We start from the raw sequence: 21,676 nt of genomic DNA on the forward strand, positions 1-21,676 counted from the left end.
TAACATCACAAATTTAAAAAAAGCACATTGTTGTCCCAAATTTGTTTGTGGAAAAAAAATAAAAAGATTTTCCTTGATATCTGAGTCACAATTTACAATTTTTAGCCAAATATTATCTACATGTAATCTATAAAATAATAAAATATAAATACATGTCTAAATATTTTTGGACACCCTGTAATGAAAATATCATAGACATATCTTGGCCCCTTTTTGCTTTTTATTATTATGGTAGGAATTTGTGGGAAAAAATGTTATTTTCTTTAAATTATAAATTATTTCCTGATCATATTTGAAATGTTATTTTCTGATAATATACCGTAATGTCTAAAAGGGATTTTAAATCATATTGTTAGAATTTCTTGTGAACCTAATACACGTGTACAATGTACACGTGTTTTATAACAGACTGAAATTAAAAAAAAAAACACCGTGATCAATAGGCGACTGTTCTGTTTGAATTCAACATTATTTATATTTTGATTAATTTCAATTTTGATTTTGTGTATATCCCATAAAACTCGACGACTGCCTTACAGTGTAACAATGCCTTTCTGAAGCATTGTAACAATAAAAACGAAGATTTTTTTTTGGACTGAAATCGTGACCATGTAAGTTCTTATGTCAATGGTTTTGATTAAACATACAGTTTAATAACATGGCTGAACTGTTAAGAGGGCTGAATGGGTTTGGAAATTTCTAGAATGTATTTATTTCCTTTAGAAGAAGAGCTCTGAAGATAGGTATTGAAAAATGCTCAAATTTAAAATCTGTAATTTGTGAAGTTTTTCTTTACTAAATAATAGTTTAAAGATAGATCTAATGAACAATTTGTTGACAATCCAGCCTCTTTAGTGCTAAAGATTAAAAAATCATCTGATAGTTATTCAAATAAGTAATCCCTATATCAAGACATCAATTAATTTGAAATTTGAATTTAAAAAACACAAACTGTGATAACATTTGTAACAAACTGAAATATATTTCTTGCAAGTATTGTTACAGATATTCTGTACGACGAAAGGAGGGATTTGTTATCGACTGAACCAATCACTCGAAGCACGAAATAATGGGGATGTCTTGTTTAATATCTGCTAATTAATTCAAAAGCCAATAAAAATCGACCGTCTTTCATAGCATCGCAAACAAAAACTATTAAAATGTTGAAAGACTTTGAAAAGTATCTTAGAGTCATTGTGTAATCAGAAAAGACAACATAATAAACCAGTTATGGCAATTGTCCTTCCACGACAAGGCAGGACCTTTCACATGGAATATGTAAATGATTTGGACAAGACAGAATTTCTTGCGTATACGAAGTACTGTGGAGGCCAACATTCATTTAAGGAAAAGTTGATTCAATTTCATCCCAGGGTGGAAACCGTGTGTCAACGAAGGGTTGGTCACACGAAACAAGACATTTATTTCCGATGACAGTTCCAGTCAAGTATCTAGGAATGCAAAGGTCCCTTTGCAAACAGAAGTGAAGAGAACGAGCTGACTTTGAAATGACTTAACATATCCAGATTGATCACACAGTTGTGATAAGTTGTATTTCTAAGTTGTAAATAATGATGTTAAAAAAAGATTCATGCTATATTTAGCATTTCTTAAAATATGATGTTTTACTGCAGTAATCTTTTACGTTGTTATTTGTAAAAGTGTTAAAACATGCTTTCGTTTGTTTAAAAATGCATTTGATGTAAATTCTTTTTAATAAAGAAATGAAACACCTTAGTATCTTTTCAATGAATTAAAGCTAAAAGAAATTAGTTTTAAAAATACTGTTGAGTTTGCCAATTAATAGATTTGGAAAATTATTATCTAAACTATTTTTGTTATCGTTAAAAAGCCTCATCATCATTTTATCTGCTTTATGAAATACCAGTTATCACATTTCAAAGAAAACTGGAATCATAAATACTAATACTTTGAATTCTTAATCTTAAAGTAGTAGTTATCAAAAAAATTAATAATATTTGAAGCATATAAAGTATAAACAAAAATAACAGTACGTAATGACATCCTGTTTTTAAATTGAATCTCATTGTTCCTAAATGATAAAAAAAATATAATCATTTGTAAGAAAACTACTTCTAAAGTAATTGGTAATTAGAATTTGACTAAAACTTGCACGATCTGTACATGGACATTAAATTTTAATCAAAATATAAGATAAACTAGACTTCTTTTGCTATAGCAACAAAAAGGTCTTATAAATATGTAATAATCTTCATGATATTGCTTTCCTTCATGTAGAAAATTCATGGATATAATATTAACAGTGAAGGAAATTCTAGAGCTTACTTTCTTGTAGAAAAATGATAAGAAAAATTAATTTTTAGAGGACTTCGTGAGACGACCAGAGGTTTCACCAATTCAAAATATAAATAAAATATTTAATTTTTGTAAAATAAAAATTTAAAAAAAACCAACATTTTTTAACAAGAGGCCCAGGGGCCACATCGCTCACCTGAGCAACAATTGCCTTAATTCTGATCAAATTAGCATTACAGTATCAAAATATCTTGACAACTATGTACAGTAGATCTTGCTAAAAAAAATAAATTGAAAATCTGCCAGTTTTTATCCACCTCTTTTTTTTTGTAAATACCAAGCCCCTTTTGTTGTTGTACATGTAAGAAGATTTTTCTCTATTCCTATATACCCCCCCCCCATTTCGTGGCCCCAATTTTCTCTAGGGAATCATGGTTTCATCAAACTTAAATCTGCATAACCTGTGCTTTCACAATAAGTACTGAGTTTTGGACCAAAAACTTTCCCAGAATATTTTTAAAGATTTTCTTTATATATTCCTATGTAAAAATTCATCCCCCATTGTGGCCTCACCCTACACCTGAACTATTTTTTTAAACAAACTTGAATCTATACGATCTGGGGATGCTTCCACTCAAATTTGGGCTTTCCTGGCCTAATAGTTTTGAGAAGAAGATTTTTAAAGATTTTCTCTTTATTTTAAAATTTATCTCCCATTGTGGCCCCGCCCTAACCCCAGGGACCACGATTTGAACAAACTTGAATCTACATTATCTGAGGATGGTTACACGCCAATTTGAGCTTTCTTGGCCAAATAGTTTTTAAAAGAAATTTTTTTAAAGATTTTCTCTATATATTCCTGTATAAAAATTTACCCCCCAATTGTGGCCCCACCCTACCCCCGAGGACCATAATTTGAACAAACTTGAATCTACACTATCTGAGGATTCTTCCACTCAAATTTGAGCTTTCCTGGCCTAATAGTTTTTGAGAAGAAGATTTTTAAATATTTTCTCTATATATTTCTATGTAAAACTTGATCCCCAAATTGTGGCCCCACCCTACACCAGGGGACCATGATTTGAACAAACTTGACTCTACACTACCTGAGGATGCTTTCATTTTATTTTGAGCTTTTCTGGCCCAATAGTTTTTGAGAAGAAGATTTTTAAAGATTTTCTTTATATATTCCTATGTAAAACTTGATCCCCCTATTGTGGCCCCACCCTTCCCACAGGGACCATGATTTAACAATCTTTAATTTACACTTCCTGAGGATTCTTCCACTCAAATTTAAGCTAGTTTTTGAGATTTTTAAAGATTTTCTCTATATATTCCTATGATAAAAATCCATTCCATGTGAATTGTATGAACCTAGATTCAATGCAATAGAATCTGAAGTGATATATCAAGAAATTAAAAATTTATTGAACATGGGAGCTATTGTAGAGGCCAGTCATGAAACAGAAGATCAATTCTTATCATCTATATTTGTTAGGCCAAAGAAAAGTGGTGAATATAGAGTCATTCTGAATTTGAAAAAATTAAATGAGTATGTAGTGTATCATCATTTCAAAATGGATACTTTTGAATCAGCAGTTAATTTGATCAAGAAGAACTGTTTTATGGCCTCAGTCGATATAAGACACGCTTATCATTAAATACTTATTGCATTAGAACATCAGAAGTATTTGAGATTTAGATGAAAAGGAAAATATTTCAATATACCTGCCTACCATTTGGGTTGTCTTCAGCACCTAGAATATTCAGAAAAGTTCCCAAACCAATTTTTGCAAAGCTCAGAACATTAGGTTATGTTAGTATGACCTATATTGATGACATCTTACTCTTTGGAGATACTGAAGAAGAGTGCAGAAAAAATGTTGACATCACAAAAAGATATCTTGAAAAGTTAGGTTTTGTGATTCATGTAAAGAAAAGTCAATTTGAAACTAATAAAAGTATTACCTTTTTGGGTAACAAAATTAATTCTGAGAGAATGATCGTTGAATTGTAAGCCAGAGGCTACGATTAAGACTGATGCATCATTGCTGGGCTGGGGAGCCACATATGATCATGAAAATATCGAAATAGGTGGAAGATTGAAAAAGGAAGAAAAAATAAACCACATAAATTATTTAGAGATGCTTGCAATTTATTTTGGTTTGAGATCTTTTGAGAATCTGATACAAAACAAATATGTAAGAATATTATCTGTTAACACTACTGCCATCAGCTATATCAATAACATGGGCGGTATAAAATCCAAAAAATGTAACGAACTGGTTATTGAAATATGGGAATGGTGTAGTGACAGAAATATATGGTTGAAATGCTCTCATATACCTGGAAAGGATAATATTGAAGCAGATAGACTATATAGAGAATTTAATGATCAAGTTGAATGGCAATTAGATCATGATATATTCTTACAGATTTACTCAAAATTAGGAAAACCATATATAGATCTGTTTGCATCAAGATTAAATGGACAAACTGAAATATTTTGTTCTTGGAGACAAGATCCTGATAGCAGTTATGTAGATGCATTTTCATTGAACTGGGGGAAATTTGATCATGTTTATATTTTTCCACCTTTCAGTTTGTTGAGCTTGTGCATAAAAAAGATTCAGGAAGATGAGGCAAGAGGGATTATTATCGCACCTCTTTGGCCAACACATATTTGGTTCACAGGATTAATGACAATATCAGTAATAAAAGCATTGTTGATTCCAAGAAGAAAGAATCTACTGTAAAACCCACACATAAACAAGATTCATCCACTATGGCAAAAAATGACTTCAATTGCATGCCAAGTGTCTGGCAATCATACAAAAATTCAGGACTTTCAAAAACTACTACCTCCATTATCATGGCATCATGGAGAACCGGTACTAAAAACAATATCAAACATTCATTAAAAGATGGTTTCAGTACATCTCTGAACGGAAAATTGATCCATTTTCACCATCTATAAATATCGTTCTTGAATTTTTGACTGTTCTTTTTAATAATGAACTGAGTTATAGCTCTATAAACACAGCTAGAGGAGCGTTATCAGCTTTGGGTATAAAACTAGATGGTACCAGTGTGGGATCCCATAGCCTTGTCATGAGATATATGAAGGGAGTTTATAATATTCGACCAACAAGACCTAGATATTCAGGAACGTGGGATATATCGTTAGTACTTCAACAATTAAGAAAATGGTCACCTGTGAAGACTTTAAGATTAAAACATTTAACTTTAAAGTTGACAATGTTAATTGCATTAACAAATGCGGCACGAGCTCAATCAATTCATCTTATTCATATTACTAATATGAAAAAAATGTTTTAATGAATATATTTTTTAATTTTCTGGACTGTTAAAACAACCCAGACCAGGTTATAAAACGCCTGTTGTACATATGAAAGCACACCTTCCTGACAGGAGACTTTGTATATACGTTGTAGTGAAGGAATATTTATCAAGAACTGCATTGATAAAAAATGGAGAACAATCACTTTTATTAAGTTATGTTAAACCTCACAAAGCAGTCACAAGAGACACAGTGTCACGATGGATTAAAATGGTGATGAACAGTTCTGGAATCAATACAGACATATTCGGTTCACACAGTGTTAGGTCGGCATCCGTATCAAAAGCAAAATTGGCAGCTGTACCTGTGGATGAATATTAAGAGAAGCTGGATGGTCTAACGCACGAACATTTTCAAAATTTTATGAAAAAGATATCATTGTGGAAAAAGTTTATGACCAAAAATATAATGTTTAAAAGTTTAGGGCAAATTTGATGATCAATTTGTTGATCATCCAGCTATCTTGACAGCAAAAGGATCCTGAAAAGCTGCACATCCAACGTATGAGACACGACTATGTTTAATGCAAAAAATCTAATTAAAGATAAGGAGAAAAATAAGAACGTAAACATCAATTTGTAAATTATATATTTTAGTATTATTAGGACAGTAAACTGCCATTGCTTTTTTGATATTTCAATGTTAAGATATATAGCTAAGGCATCTGAAATATGACATATTATTGTAAGCAGCTTTATTTTTGATATATGCCATGGCAACACTGACAAATAGTACATTTGATAGTAAGGATTTTAGGGGGAAATTAACAGAAATAGAAAGTATAATCATCATATTTTTTTGTTATTTTATTTTCATTTTTTTATTTTGCAAAACAATTGGGAAAACTCAGGATAATTTAAGCTTGAAATTATTCACCTTGAAAACAGTGAGCAGACCACTATGAGCAGAACTTAATTATAGACTATTTAAAATTGATTTGATTTCTCTGATAGTCAGTGCACTTTGTTGGACAATGTCATAAAACATTTTGTAGAGATGATATAAAGGCATTGGTCGTCTTTAGGAAAAACAACTCACCTTTCTCTTACTGTGTGTGGGTTGCATCTGTCTATGCACAGTCTATAACCGATTTAAAGACACTAATTATCTTATTTTGAAGCAAATTTACCCAGCTGGCCGAATTTCTCTTTCGAACATTTGAAATTGAAAACAGTTTGTCGTGAACTTAAAAGGTTTCTTCAAAATGATATGTGTAATGAGTTCTTTTGGATTTTGTTGGCTGAATGAAAAATAAGACTTTGTAAAGAAAATGTACAAGTTGAATTTGAAAAAAAAATCAAGAAACAAAACAAATCATTATTCTCACTCCCCCTTTCACGCCACTCTCATTCGAAAATAACTTCAAAAAACAATAATAATTCAATTTAACAAATGAACAAGGATCTGATACTATCAACTGAATTCAAAATTAAATCACACTTTATCAGATATCAAATGGAAGTAAACTACAAAATATTGTTTAGAAACTATTTCAAATAATAAAACTCTTGTTAAAAAAATTTCTCAAAAAATGTTAAAGTTCAATAATTCAAAAAACCGTGATATTACAATTACTTCAAATTTCAGCTCAAAATCATGTATATGAAAATTAGCCTGTAATAACAGTCACTTTTACACACTTAAAACCTCTCTCTGAAAAGGAACTTAGTCACTTCAAGGACACCACACACCCTTGACGCTCCTGCACTCGTCAAATTGCCTGTCCCTCTAGTATCGCTATCCTAACTGAAAGCCCCGGACTCACAGGTCTCTCGCTTCCAGTCTACGACCACTTCTTGGACAGAAAATTCGCTCAACACAGAATGCGTTCCCGACATTCGTCTGTTGCCAACATGACCTTTTCCTCATTATTATACTAACTGGAGATATTCACCATTGTTTAAATCAGGAGCTGCAAAACGTGGCACCCGGCTGATGTCGTTACCGGACCCTCTACTGACCACTACACCAAAACCGGTCACTTTAAATACTCGATCTAAAAATAGCACACTCACCGGGCACTCGTCACTCACATACGGTAACCCATTCATAACAAAAATAAAAAAGAATACAAATATAATCACCTGTATATACAAAACTGAATCAACTTTATTACAATATTATTAAAACAATATAGTAAAAACAATTTGATTGTACACATATAAACCATTTAGTTTTGAAAATCTACATCTTTTCATCCTTTGAACTAAATAAACGCTTAGTTATATCTAGTTTAATTTCAAAAAGATTTAAACAAGTTTTCTTTACTGTATAATAGTAAATTCAACTTTAGGGTTTTATATTATTTAAAGTTTATCAAATTTGTTACTGGTTTGTTAAAAGAATGTACCATATCTTATAAGTTTATTGCAAAACTAATACCTAAAAGATTGAGTTCTTTGTTAAACTGAAATTTTATGAGAGCGTTTGGAACCATATTCAGTGTAACTAAACAAAGTTTGTCGTCAATTAACAAAATTGTTATATTTGTTGTTTATTTAGATTTGATTTCTAATTTTCAATAAAAATCTAATTTTTGTTAAAATTTTTGCTTTGGTGTTCATTAATAGTTTTTACATACTAGCGGAAAAAAGAAACTGTGCAACGTGTGGCCTTGCGTTGTCTTGCTGCAGAGTGATGTGATTTTGATGTCTCTTTATGAAGGGTATCACATGACGCTGAATAATTTCATATCTATAGCGTACGCCGGTGAGAATTCCATTGAGAATTTGTAGAGGGGTCCTTTCACGTGCTGATATTCGACCCCAAACCATAACGCTACCTCCACCAAATTGTCGACGTTGCACAACACAAGCGTCCTGGTAACGCTCCCCAACGCGACGATACACCCTACAACGGCCGTCACTGCTATCCAAATGAAATCTGGATTCATCAGTGAAAAGAATATTGGCCAAGTCCTGTATTCTGAATCGCAGATGTCGTGTGCACCACGTTAGTCTGGCGATACGATGACTTTGAAGCAGTATTGGGTGCACCGCTGGACGTCTTGGTCTGATGTTTTGCTCGCGCAGACGATTACGCACAGTTCTTGGACTAATTGGTCGAAGCCCTGGAATGCTACGGACAGTCAAACTTGCTGTCTGGAAACTATTTCTCAGATGCACAAGTCTAATGTGGTTGTCCTTTTGACGTGACGTCACGCGATGTCACCCAGAGCGCGGTCGATCCTGGCTGTTGCCAGATTGTTGAAAACGTCTCCATAATGACTGGGTGGTATTCCGATGAACTCCAAAGTGTCTTGCTACAGTATTTTGTGCCATTCCAGCTTGCAGCATCCCAACAGCACGATTACATTGCTTTTCGTTGAGTCGTGGCATGACGTAGGGGTAAATTTTGTTGAAACTAAAGTGATTTCCTTAACAAAAAAGTTTAAACAAATCCTTCACAGTTCTTATTCCAATCAGTATTGGCCCGTAAAACTCTTGCGTACAAATTCTTCAATAAACAACAGGTGCTCACTAACCATGAAAAAGTCCGTGCACCCGGACGGTTACCATCCGATATTGTCAAAAACAATACCATTATCGACTGTTTAAATTTTATAAATACAAACAATAGATATAGGAAAATTATACTAAATTTTATAATGCACAGTTTCTTTTTTTCGCTAGTATATGTTTAAAGTATTAAATATACACAGATGAGATATACCTGTGTATTTGTGTGTATGTCGATGAAACAACTTTGTCCCTATGTTTTCAGTGAACTGCAAAAACATTTCATTTAAAAAAAAATTGAATAAAAAAAACCAAATGGTTTTTGCCCGTTCTTTTGACGCTTTTCTCAATTAATACAATAATTTAAAAAAAAAAAACAGGATAAAAAAAACGATTTTCAGAAGACCGGAGTTACTCATGTGACCGTTTTCTTTCGTCCTCTTGTGTCGTCCGTTTGACATTCTGTAAAAACAAAAAACAAAAAAACAACCTTTAAAAAGATGTCAATGATCTAAATTAAATTCGATCACAATTTGAACATCTAATATGTTTTCAAATAGCATTTCTGGACTTTTTTCCAAAAGTAATCATGGTGGTTGTCACGTCAAGAACACAGACGAATGACATTTACCAGTTGCATAAAAGACGCGTATTCGACCTATAATTATCAACTTAATCAAACAGCTTATGATGATGAGAATTTAAAGATCAACAATATTACATTAGTTTAACAGTTAATGTTTTTAAAAACTGTAAAAAAAAAATCGAATGTAATCATCAAACATCAGTTTACATGATTGTATTCTTTATTGTCCGAACCATCCTGTATATCTCTTGACATAATAGTAAAAGAAGTAAACATGCACAAGGAATCGAAGCTGTAAATTGATTGTTTTATTGAAGCATTGTTAAACGTTAAACAATATTGCGATCCGGTACTTGTACACATATAAAAGACCGCTACAAACCATGAAGCTTAAGTACCTCTTAAATTTTTCTCAAAACCAGTTTTTGCGTGTACACAGAGGATCCAAGGAGCTGAGGCAAAAATTGACATACATAAATAGGATTAATCCAAAATTAAATGTTGTTGTCGTAAAGCTTAGGAAACTAATTTGCAATATCGAAAATGTAGTAAAACTAGCATCAATTTACACAAAGCTGGTATTTCTAATTTTGTACAGCTCCTTCTACATAATAACAGTCTTCTTTATAAAGGATTTTATTGATTAATTATATACAATTTATCATTTAATATTTTTATTAGTTTGATGAGATATTGGCGCTTCTGATTGGTCGAAAAATTTCTTTGATACCTGCATCAATAGAATTTTTGGCGGATCTACTTTTCTCATCTGATCTGATTTATCACTATTTATAGAACGGGAATTTCCAAACCAAACACTGTCAACAAGATGCAAAGCAGACTTTTGTTGTATTCTTTTTTTGACTTCCCATTATTTATCACTCACTTACTTATATCATTATTACATTATACACACAAAAAAGAATGGAGGACCATTTATTTCTTCCAACATTTAAAAAAAATATTACTATTCTTCGTTGTATGGGTTTTCTATAATATACATGAATTGTTTTTAAAACACCCTTGATTTGTGCTTAAATCGTGGAATTTATTGAAAGTTTGAAATGTGGTAAGGGTTGCCATGTGTAACCATTGCCAAACTTGGTAAAGAACATAATACAATATATGTTGCTAACTGCCTTTTTACATGTTATCTTGCCTCAAAGAAGACAAGGTCGCAAAGGTTATTGGAAAGTTTAAAGCTGAAAATTTACAATGGCAAGTTGGTGTGCGGCTGGATGTCATTCTGTTATGAGACGTTGATTGGAAAGATTGGACCATTTTATAGCGACAAATGGTCGCCCAAAATACACAACTGTTGAACACAAACGACAAATTCTATAGTAGCTTTGGTTACCAATAGAAATCGAACAGCAGTTGCACTGAACAGAGAGCCATCAGTCGGAAAATAATATTCTTGACACAAACCATACAAAACAAACTTTAGGATGCGGGACTACGTGCTAGAATACGTTTGAGCCATTTTCCTTTGACCGTTGAACAGTAACATTATTACTTTACTGAAATAAGACACACAGTGCAAATACATCAACAGATACTCGACTATCGCTCGACTAAAGCTCTTTATTAATTAAGTAGTTTTACTTATGCCGATAATTTACTTAAATCAGTAATACCGACAAAGAACTATATGCGATAAGGCATAATTTCTGAAATTGTGAAAAACTGAATACGCCAGTTATAGAAATTTAAACGTTTCAAAGCATCGATCATTCCTTGTACTTCTATGTCGTCACTAAATGGGCCATTTCCCGCATTTTCTCATTCGCATGAAAATTTCATCATTTTTTTTTCATGTTCAAAAGTAGGAGGTACAGTATATAAATAGTGAATGTTAGGGAGGGGTGTCAATTTCAACTGCTATCCTCCCAAACAGGCACTATTTATTCTATTATACTGAATGTCTGAATTTTAGAGAGTTATTTACTACTTTTATATAGAAATGACGTGAATTCTACTGCAAACCGTACGCGCATAATTTACGCGCATGTAACAATTCGTTGTGTTACCCGTTGCCAAGTGTGTTGCTAACGCTGAGGGTAATAGAAGGGATTATCAACTGCGTCTTAACCAATCAGGTTTCAGTATTTAACATGAAAGTATAATAAAGCGCAATGTTGCCCCAAAACTATTTTACATATATCATTGGTCGAATTATTTTAAAATATCATATTAAGAAATGGTTTTAGAGCAAGCATGCACTCGATGTTCCCTTTTCAAAAAACTGATAGGAAATCCCCTCCCAAACAGGCACTATTTATTTTATTATACTGAATGTCTGAATTGTAGAGAATTTTTTACTACTTTTATATAGAAATGACGTGAATTCTACGGCGAACAGTACGCGCATAATTTACGCGCATGTAACAATTCGTTGTGTTACCCGTTGCCAGGTGTGTTGCTAACGCTGAGGGTAAAAGAAGGGATTATCAACTGCGTCTTAACCAATCAGGTTTCAGTATTTAACATGAAAGTAAAATAAAGCGCAATGTTGCCCCAAAACCATTTTACATATATCATTGGTCGAATTATTTTGCATATCATATTAAGAAATGGTTTTAGAGCAAGCATGCACTCGATGTTCCCTTTTCAAAAAACTGATAGGAAATCCCCCATTTTTGGATAAAATACGTATTTTTTGTGATATTAGCTCATTATTTACATAAAATATTTCTATCATGACTTTGATTAGACAATAAACCTGAACTAGTAACCGATCTTTTAGCAAATTTCAAAAGCTCTTGTCATAACTTTGAGTTTTGGTGTATAAAAACACTTTATCCCGCATATGGTTTTTTAATTACACACATTTGTCTGATTGTAATGGGACATTACGATACCTAGATCTAGATTTAATAACTGTTATTAAACTGTACTAATCGAGAGACATAGCTGCAGTTTTTGATATTGGTATGTTTTTCAGCTTCAAAGGGTACTCTTCTTGTACGGATAACTCCTCATATAGTTTTCGAGATAAAAAGTTCGCGTTTTGCAGATCAATTGTACATATACTAGAGGTGTTTGTTCTCAAGGTAATCAAATTATAGATGACAATTAACAAGTGTGCATCTATGAATAATTATTTTGATAAATTCTGTTTTACTTAATGTAAAGAGTGAGATAGCATTGTGTAAATTGCCCTACTTATGATAAAAAGTGACCCAAAAACGTACATCAATTTGTTTGATAATTTGCTAGTCTTGAACTGTGGATGTAATACGACCACCTAAGCCCTTTCCATGACCTAAATAATAATATTATTGCCTTTTACTTTAAACTAACATAAACTATGTAGGACTTAAGCTTTCTCAGATACAAAAATGTTGAAAATAGAATAGAGCTTTAATATCTGCAATGATATCTAATTTTGAAATATAAACCATGAAGAATCCTAAGAGTATACCCCGTTTATAAAATTGATCTAGAGGTTCTTATATCATCGAATTATTTTCAATGTGATCCAACATACAACATTTTCATAATCGTTTAACTCTAGGGTGCGACCAATAACAAACACATTAAACTATATACGAAAAATGACGTAACAATGCACTGGCGAGAAATGGTACTTGTCGAAAACTGGTCGCATGCCAGTATTGATATTAATGACGACAAATTACGTTACTTACAATAGACCATCACCATTTGCATAATTGGAAACCGGTATATTTTAGATTAAAAGTTCTGGTGCTGAAGAAACACAAATAATTTAAAATAACAGTACATTGTCGTCAGTTAGTTTGCATCATTTGATATATGAATATTATATAAATACCACATACTTATTTGCTTATGATACAGTTAGATGTACTTTAACAGGTTGGGTCCAATCGGTAATTTTGGGGTATAATAGTGCAAAAACGGAAAAATTATCTGTTTTTTTTTAAAATATAAATCTGCATTAATGTACCTTATATCAAATGCAACAACGTTTGGTAAGCAATTTTTCCTATGAGCGTATAGTCCGTAAGATTGATCCCAAGAGGTTTTGGATATACTGAGGGATCAATCACCGCAGTAGTACGTTTGCATAAAAAGTTGGTTACCAAATATTGTTACATTTCGTGTATTCTAAGGCAGATTTAACATTTTTAAGCAAAATAAAAAATGCTAATTTTTGCACTTCAAAATATCCCATCTGGGCTATAATATCCCAAACAGGCAATATATATATATATATATATATATATATATATATATATATTTATATATATATATATATATATATATATATATATATATATATATATATATATATATATATATATATATATATATATACCATTTGGGTGATTGGTCCCAACATGTTTAGGTTATTTTCAAATAAATAAAGGGAAGTTATAAGGTTGAACTTTCAAGGCAGCTTAGAAAAGACAATATGGATGTAGTCGTAAGTATTACTAATTCATTTATGATAATGACATGTTTGTCGTTTACAATAAAGAATATACATTTACATTCATCAAATACCCGGCTATTGCACTGACACTACAATAATACAACTACTATAATTTTCACTGCGTGCGCGAGAATTTATACTTTGTTTTACCTTCGATTTGCCTATGTTACAACAGAAAAAGTACGAATAACTAGCTAGAGATTTTTCAGCCAATATGTTTGTTTCATACTGACTGCCATTTTACGACAAAACTATAAAATGAGATTCCTGCGATAAATTTTAAATTTTATATTCATCGAGAACGACATTTCACAGCAATGGCTATTGTCCTTCCAAGACAATACGGAATATCGCTCCTGAACATCATCGATGAGTCGACTACATCAGAGTGTCTAATCATGCAAAGTGGACATCCACCGTCACTAAATATGGAACCCCATGAGTATTACAGACTGGATGAAGTTTTTCATTCAAGGCTTTACAAGAAAAATGACATCTGTTCTTTTAGATGAAACATTGAGCGCTGAGCTTCAATATAGTTTGTGGGGACATTGAAGAAGAAAAAAAGCAACAGTTTTTGTGGCACTTTCGCTGAGATCCTTAAGAGCAGAATGTGAGCTGACAAGTGGCTAGTATCTGAATAGACTATTTTGATATGTTAAATAAATATGTAAATATGATTTTAGGAATATTTGTGATCCATTGATAAAATATGTATCAATCGATTTTATGTTAACAGGAATGAAATAAAACAAAAAAAAATGATTTTTTCCTTTTATGTCATCTGAGTCAGTAAGGTGTCTTATTGCTACCTGTTTTTCAGTCGGCGTTCTTAGTACGTCATTCGTAAACTTTTGAACATTTGTAGCTTTTTTTTCTGGAACCACGGTACCAATTTAAATGAAATTGAGTACATAGCTTATATTGGTAAAGGGAAGATAACGTTATGAAAACCATGGCCTCTGCCCTCCTGGGGCTTGAGGGGTGGGTCTAAAATCACCAAAATTAATGCAATCTTTAAAAATATTCTCCACTCCTGGACATCCAGCAGTCAAACTACGGGCATGATTGTAGAAATCATTGAGCTCTCTACCAAAATTGAGAAATTGATGGCCCCTGGACCAGGGGTTTTGGTGTCAGGGTGGGGCTCTAATGATTATGTAATGAAAATACAGTAATTTAAAAAAAAAAATTCTCCTCTGCTCCTATGTATTTAGGCAATGAACTAGGTGGTACTATAGTAATTAGCCAATGAACTAAGTACATAGTACAGATGAGTAAGAATACCTTTTCTAAAATTGTGAATTCATGGTCCCTAGGTCAGGAGCACTGGTGTTAGTGCGGGGATCTAATGATTATTATATAGTAAAAATGCATTAATTATTTAAAAATCTTCTCCTCTGCTTCTTGGTAATAAACAAATGAGCTAAGTACATCGTTATGATGAGGGACAGTGTTGCTTTCAAAATTATTACTCAGTAATTTCATGGCCCCTGTGTCAGGGGTTCTGGTGTTAGGGCAGGGCTTAATGATTATACAGGGTAGGGTGGTGTAATTTTGATTTGCTATTTTTTGTACTTAAGATTTTTTCAATTATGTCACTTTTATAATGCTACAATGTTTTAATAATTTGATTTGAATTTTGAATGTTAATTGGATTAAACAATCCCGGAATATTAAAGATGATTTCGTTAGCCCTGTAATTATCATGCACATGAATATACATTGCAAAAGCCACACCGCAGATTCCCATGTGACCAATAAGGTACATGGGCTTCTTGTTATTCTTTATAGCCATTGTTCCTCAGATGTTATCACCTTTATAAAGGAAAGGCAAAATAAGCAATAAACTTCAAAAAATTATTGCTATAACCAGTAAATCAGAGTTAAAGAGCAATTCAGTAAACTTTAAAGATTATTGTCTGTGATTAGTATATTTTCTTTTAAAGGACATAGTAGGTGAATATCCACAAAATGACTCAATACATGTATATCTGATTTTTTTTTTATGAAAATAAAGAACTTGTAGGTTTGATCACATTTAAAATTTGTATATAGCTAATACGGATATTCTTTTATATCAATTTTATCAACGAATGGTCTACAGACGTTGTAATAATCTTAATACAGGTAAAAAAAAGTTTACTTTAAATATTTATGTCCTACTTAGATCTGAAGAACAAAACATTTCTTTAGGGGTCACAGAATAAGCAGAAGCGATTACAAACAGTATTATAGACAATGTAAATTCGTATGGAAAGGGTGATTTATTGCACGATTTTTAATAAAAAAGAAATAAGACAATTTATTTACAGTTAACGTTTACACTTAACTTACATGTTAGACAATCAGATGCATCTGTTTTCCTGACATATCATGCTGCAACCCGTTAATCAGCGGAATATATTAAATTCATTAGACCATTAATAAATTGAATATCACTCCATCCTATCCAGACTGTGGCTTACCATTCAATATCGAAAAAGATCACCCAAAATACAGTAAGTACGATCAAAGAGATGACATTTTCCACAGGAAATAACAAGGAAGTATCATTTTATATTTTACATGCTTCGTGGATATTGATTTCCTTGTTAAAAAGAAAACTAACCAGTTTTGTTGTGTAATTTGGAAACAAAATAAACTTGTTTTTTTTTTAATCAATCCACAGTTAAATAAGTCGCAAACGACGCCAGTAGTCTTAAATTACAGTTAATCCGACTTTTTCAAATTAAAGTTAAGCATATACATGTTGAACACCCTTTCTGTGTGAAGCATAATATCTTAAATGGAACGTCATTCAATAACTAGTATGAGAAAAAACCTCTGACCAATTTGATTGCTTTTTCTGTTACCCTACACCTCTCAAAGTCAGTCTGTTCTCAATAATGGGTGTTCGAGAGTTTAGCAATTGAAAAATTAAAAAGAAATTGGTTAAGAGATCAATTGTCGCACCAGTTCAAATTTCTCAAATTCTTAAAGATCTAAAAACATTTTTCGCCTTTTTATTTCCTGCTTATTTCTTTTAAAAAGGTGACTCTTGGGATATCAAATCGGAAACAACATTGTAAACTTTGCATTTGAGCAACAATAGCTCTTAAGGTGAGCATTTGATAGGCTGGAGCTACCAATCTATTTTAGTTGTTAATAGTAAGTAACATGCATTATTTAATTTTATGTTTTATATTTTGATTGCCTTATTGTTTTGTTGGAATTGAAGCTTTAAAAAACTTGATTCTACATCAAAGTAGAAGTTCTAATAAATACAACTGTTGATATTTTTAAATGAGAGCTACAAAGATCGTAGATTTTAAGAATTTCGGGCATCTGCACATAAAAAGTTATCGTTCTTTCTATGCGAACAAAAGTTTTTGAAAAACTTGTTTTGTAAAGCGTAAAAATGATGAAAAACTCGGTATTGTCTTTATATTTTTAATTTCTAATGTTAGAGTGACCTATTTGACCTAGATGATTTATTTGACTTACAAATATTATCATTTTAAAAAAACTAACCTCATAGTTTGTTTATAACTTACGAAGGATGATGCAACTTTGAATTTTGGATAAAAACCAACGAAAGTGACATAGTTTTAAAATTGATCCATTTCTATAGACTCTAGCATGTACGTGTAACTTATTCATTTAATGCGTACTTCAAGTTACATTTACATTTATTAGTTTGGTGTTCAATTAATTTTTATTTCTTTTCAGAGTGTACAATAAATATTGATTCCTTAGTCATGTCAAAATCCTTTCTTTTCAGACAATTTGACTGGAAGCGGTGAAAAAAGGAAAGCTCTGAAGGTAATAAAAGGTGATAAAAACAAACGATGAAAAGTGACATATAATTTATAACATATACATGCCAGTGCCTTGACATCCCTTTCTAAGGCCTAACATGTCATTTAGCTTAAAATGATTTCTTATACATAAAACATTTTCCTCAAACCACATTAGGCACATAATTAGAGATCCAAATCATCTAGGGGTACCGGCTGATAACTCCATCGCTCAGGATTTTCTTTTCACAATGTTTATCATAGTATTTTCTCGAATTTATAACCCAAATGAAATAACCCATATCAACAGATATGCAATACTGAACTTAAAGAAACCCTTTTTTGCTTTTATATTATTCGTCAAAATTGCTCAGGATTAATTAACTTTAGACACAACATTACATCTTAATTGGATTTGCATAGTTCATGATAATTAATCATTGTGTGAACTAATTTAATATTTTTTTATTCAAACCCAACATATCGACTCTGTGTCAGATAGTACAATCTAAACTTGACTCCTATTAGTTATTTCATTATTAACTCACCTGAGCTGAAAGCTGAAATGAGCTTTTCCGATCACATTTTGTCTGTCGTCCGGTGTAATGAAGAATAATGACCCCAGTAGAATAATGACCGGGGTCGACGTAGAATAATGACCCCCCCCCCCCTAGCTGAAGAATAATTGGATTTTTCTGAAGAAAAATGACCCCCCCCCCCCTCCGTTAACATGAATAGAAATTGGTTACACCGTATCCAAAATATGACTTTGAAATTTACTTAATTTTTCACTCTGTTCAACTGATTTTGAAGTTATAAACACTGAATTTGTAAATAAATCGCTGTAGATAGTTTTTCATATCCGTAACAGGCACACACAAAACACTCTTATATTACCATAAATTGATTGTTAACAGTTACGTCACTTCTCTCATCGACATACGGCGGGAAATGACGCAAATAAAGACAGATTCATACACAATGAGGATATTGTGTGATAATTAACGAACAATAATCATGAAAGAATAATTGTTGTAATAATATAAGCAATATTCACTGATGAATGAATTGTCAATCTTAGAATGATACATGTATATATCTTTCTGGAAAAAGACTAAGGGGACAAGTAACGTAAGAATATGAATTCTTCTTATTTACATTTCTTGAGGAAAGTGATTTTTAAAAAATTATTTTGTGTCAGTGTTGTTTTTTTCTACGTGATACATGAACATCAATATTCTAAACATTTGTTGTAATGTTGTATTTGTGATCATGAATAGACTTTATTCTTTTAGAGCAAATGTGTGAAGAGTACCTGACTATAGTAAATCTTAATACATAATAAACACTGATCGATTATAATAAGAAAAGATTGTTTCTAAAAGCGTTGATAAGAGGTTAGGGCCCATGTTAGGGGTTTATATCCCCTTTGATTTTGATCACACGATCTTTATTGTATCCAAAGTTCCCAATGCTCATACAAACTATTGATGCATTAATCATCTTGATATTAACTAAACCTACTAAAGTATGCCGACGATAAAGTAAAATATATGTTCTGTATGAGTACTCTCAATACTTTGACGATTTTCCTTATTGGCCGTTAACCTCTACTGGCGTAATGGCTGCTGTCAGTGCCTACTAACTTCAGCTTGGTTATAATGCCTAACAGTGGAGTAAACTTTTCATAATTTTGATTTCATTAATTCCACGTGATGCACTTGCATATCCAGCAGTTTGTAATAGTGGAAATCCTCAATGCAAGTATAATTCATGAACAATAGGAAGAATATAAAAGATGCGACGGCGAAGCGCGAAGATGCGAAGACGAAAGTGCCAAGTTGCGAAGGCGAAGAAGTGATACTACTATCGCTTCTTTGCCTTTGCAACTTCGCACTCTCGCCTTCGAATCTTCGCGCTTTCGCCTTTTTAGCTCACCGAGACGAGGTCAAGGGGAGCTTATGCTATTCTCCCGGCGTTGGCGTCCGGAGCTGGTTAAAGTTTTTGGTGCAGGTCCTGTATTTTAATAAGCTATTACTACTTCACCTAACCTGAATGGATGGTGAGTCTTATGATACAGATATACAATTGACAGGCATGGATGCTGAATCAGAGCCATAGGTTGGGGATGCTTGAGGAGGTAAAGGTTTTAATTGCTGGTGCCCTCTGATGATGATATCTTAGTTATTACTGGTCCTAACTTCACCATACTGATGCACCTGACAGGCTTGAATGCTGAATCTGAGCCATAGGTTTATGATGCTTGATGAGGTTTAGTTTTTCGGAACAGGTCACGTGTTTTATAGATGATAGCTTGCATAGTTGATTTAACTATATTATAAATGAAACGCAGAGGTTGCTTCAGATGCAGAGCCTAATATCCATAATCAAGGATGCTTAAAAAATCTGCTACCTCACTCAAACCCGCTTGATAGATAGATGTGGTTGTTGTTAAATGATATAACATGATTCCTATGATATAGTATTGTATGATATGATACACTATTGTTTAATAGGATACAATATATTACCCTACGTTATATTATAAAACGTTATATGATACGATATAATATTGTATCATTTTTTTTATATTTTATGATATGATATTGTATCATGATATTGTTCTGTATAGTATTGTATATTATGAAACAATATTGTATAATATTATATTGTTTTATTAATAAATTATTAAATCACATTATACTATTACATATGATATTGCAATATATAATATTGCATCCTATGATATAATATTGTATATTTTATGATATTATATCATGCAGTATTGTTTAATATGATATTGGTTTCTGTAATATAGAATTCAATTTAATGAAATTGTATAAATGATATTGATATATTATAAAATAACGTATCATACGATATTGTATAATGTGATATTGGTTTATATGATATATTATCATATTACATGAAATTGTATTTTATGATGTTGTAATAAATATTATTGTATCATATTATACAATTTGTATAATATAATTGTATTATATAATATTTATTTTATCCCATGATATTGTATCATTTGATATGATACAATGTTGTATCAAATTATATTGTATCATATAATACAATATCATATTGTTTATCAAATATGATACAGTATCATACAATACAATATCATACTTTATACACAATATAATAACACATTTTCAATGTTTTGATGTATCATTGCAATATGATATTGTTTCATATAATTCTACAGTGTATTATGTTTTATGATATTGCCTTATTTGATCAAATACAATAATGTTTAACACAATACAATGTCATATCATACGTTACAATATCATATCTCACAATTTTTGTACGGTATTTTATGGTATTATATGATATATATTGTAAGTATGATAGGATGCAATTTTTAAATTTATATTATTGTATTGATTAACATATGATCATATGATTATCATACAATTTTTTAACAGATAATATACGATAATGTGTCAAAACAGAATCCATGAATATCCAAGATCATAAAGGATGGTTTTCATATAATATTATAAAGGTGGTCTCATAAAGGTGATGCCTCATAAAGGTGATGCCTCGTCTCGGTGAGCTTTGTAATCTGTGATTACCTATGTTTTATAATTGCTGAGCTCTCTATCGTTTAAGGGTTCCGAGGCATATTTTGGAATTTTTTTTCATAAAATTAATAAAATTAAATTATTCAGGGGGATAGGGTCCGGACCCCCTCTCCCCTTTTACTGCGTGAAATTATTAATATTGAATTTTCCCGGTGAACGGACCCCCTCTTCCCCTCTAGATCCATGCATGAGCAAG

The sequence above is a fragment of the Magallana gigas genome, chromosome 3, assembly GCF_963853765.1.
Source record: "Magallana gigas chromosome 3, xbMagGiga1.1, whole genome shotgun sequence".
NCBI classification, from domain to species: Eukaryota; Metazoa; Mollusca; class Bivalvia; order Ostreida; family Ostreidae; genus Magallana; species Magallana gigas.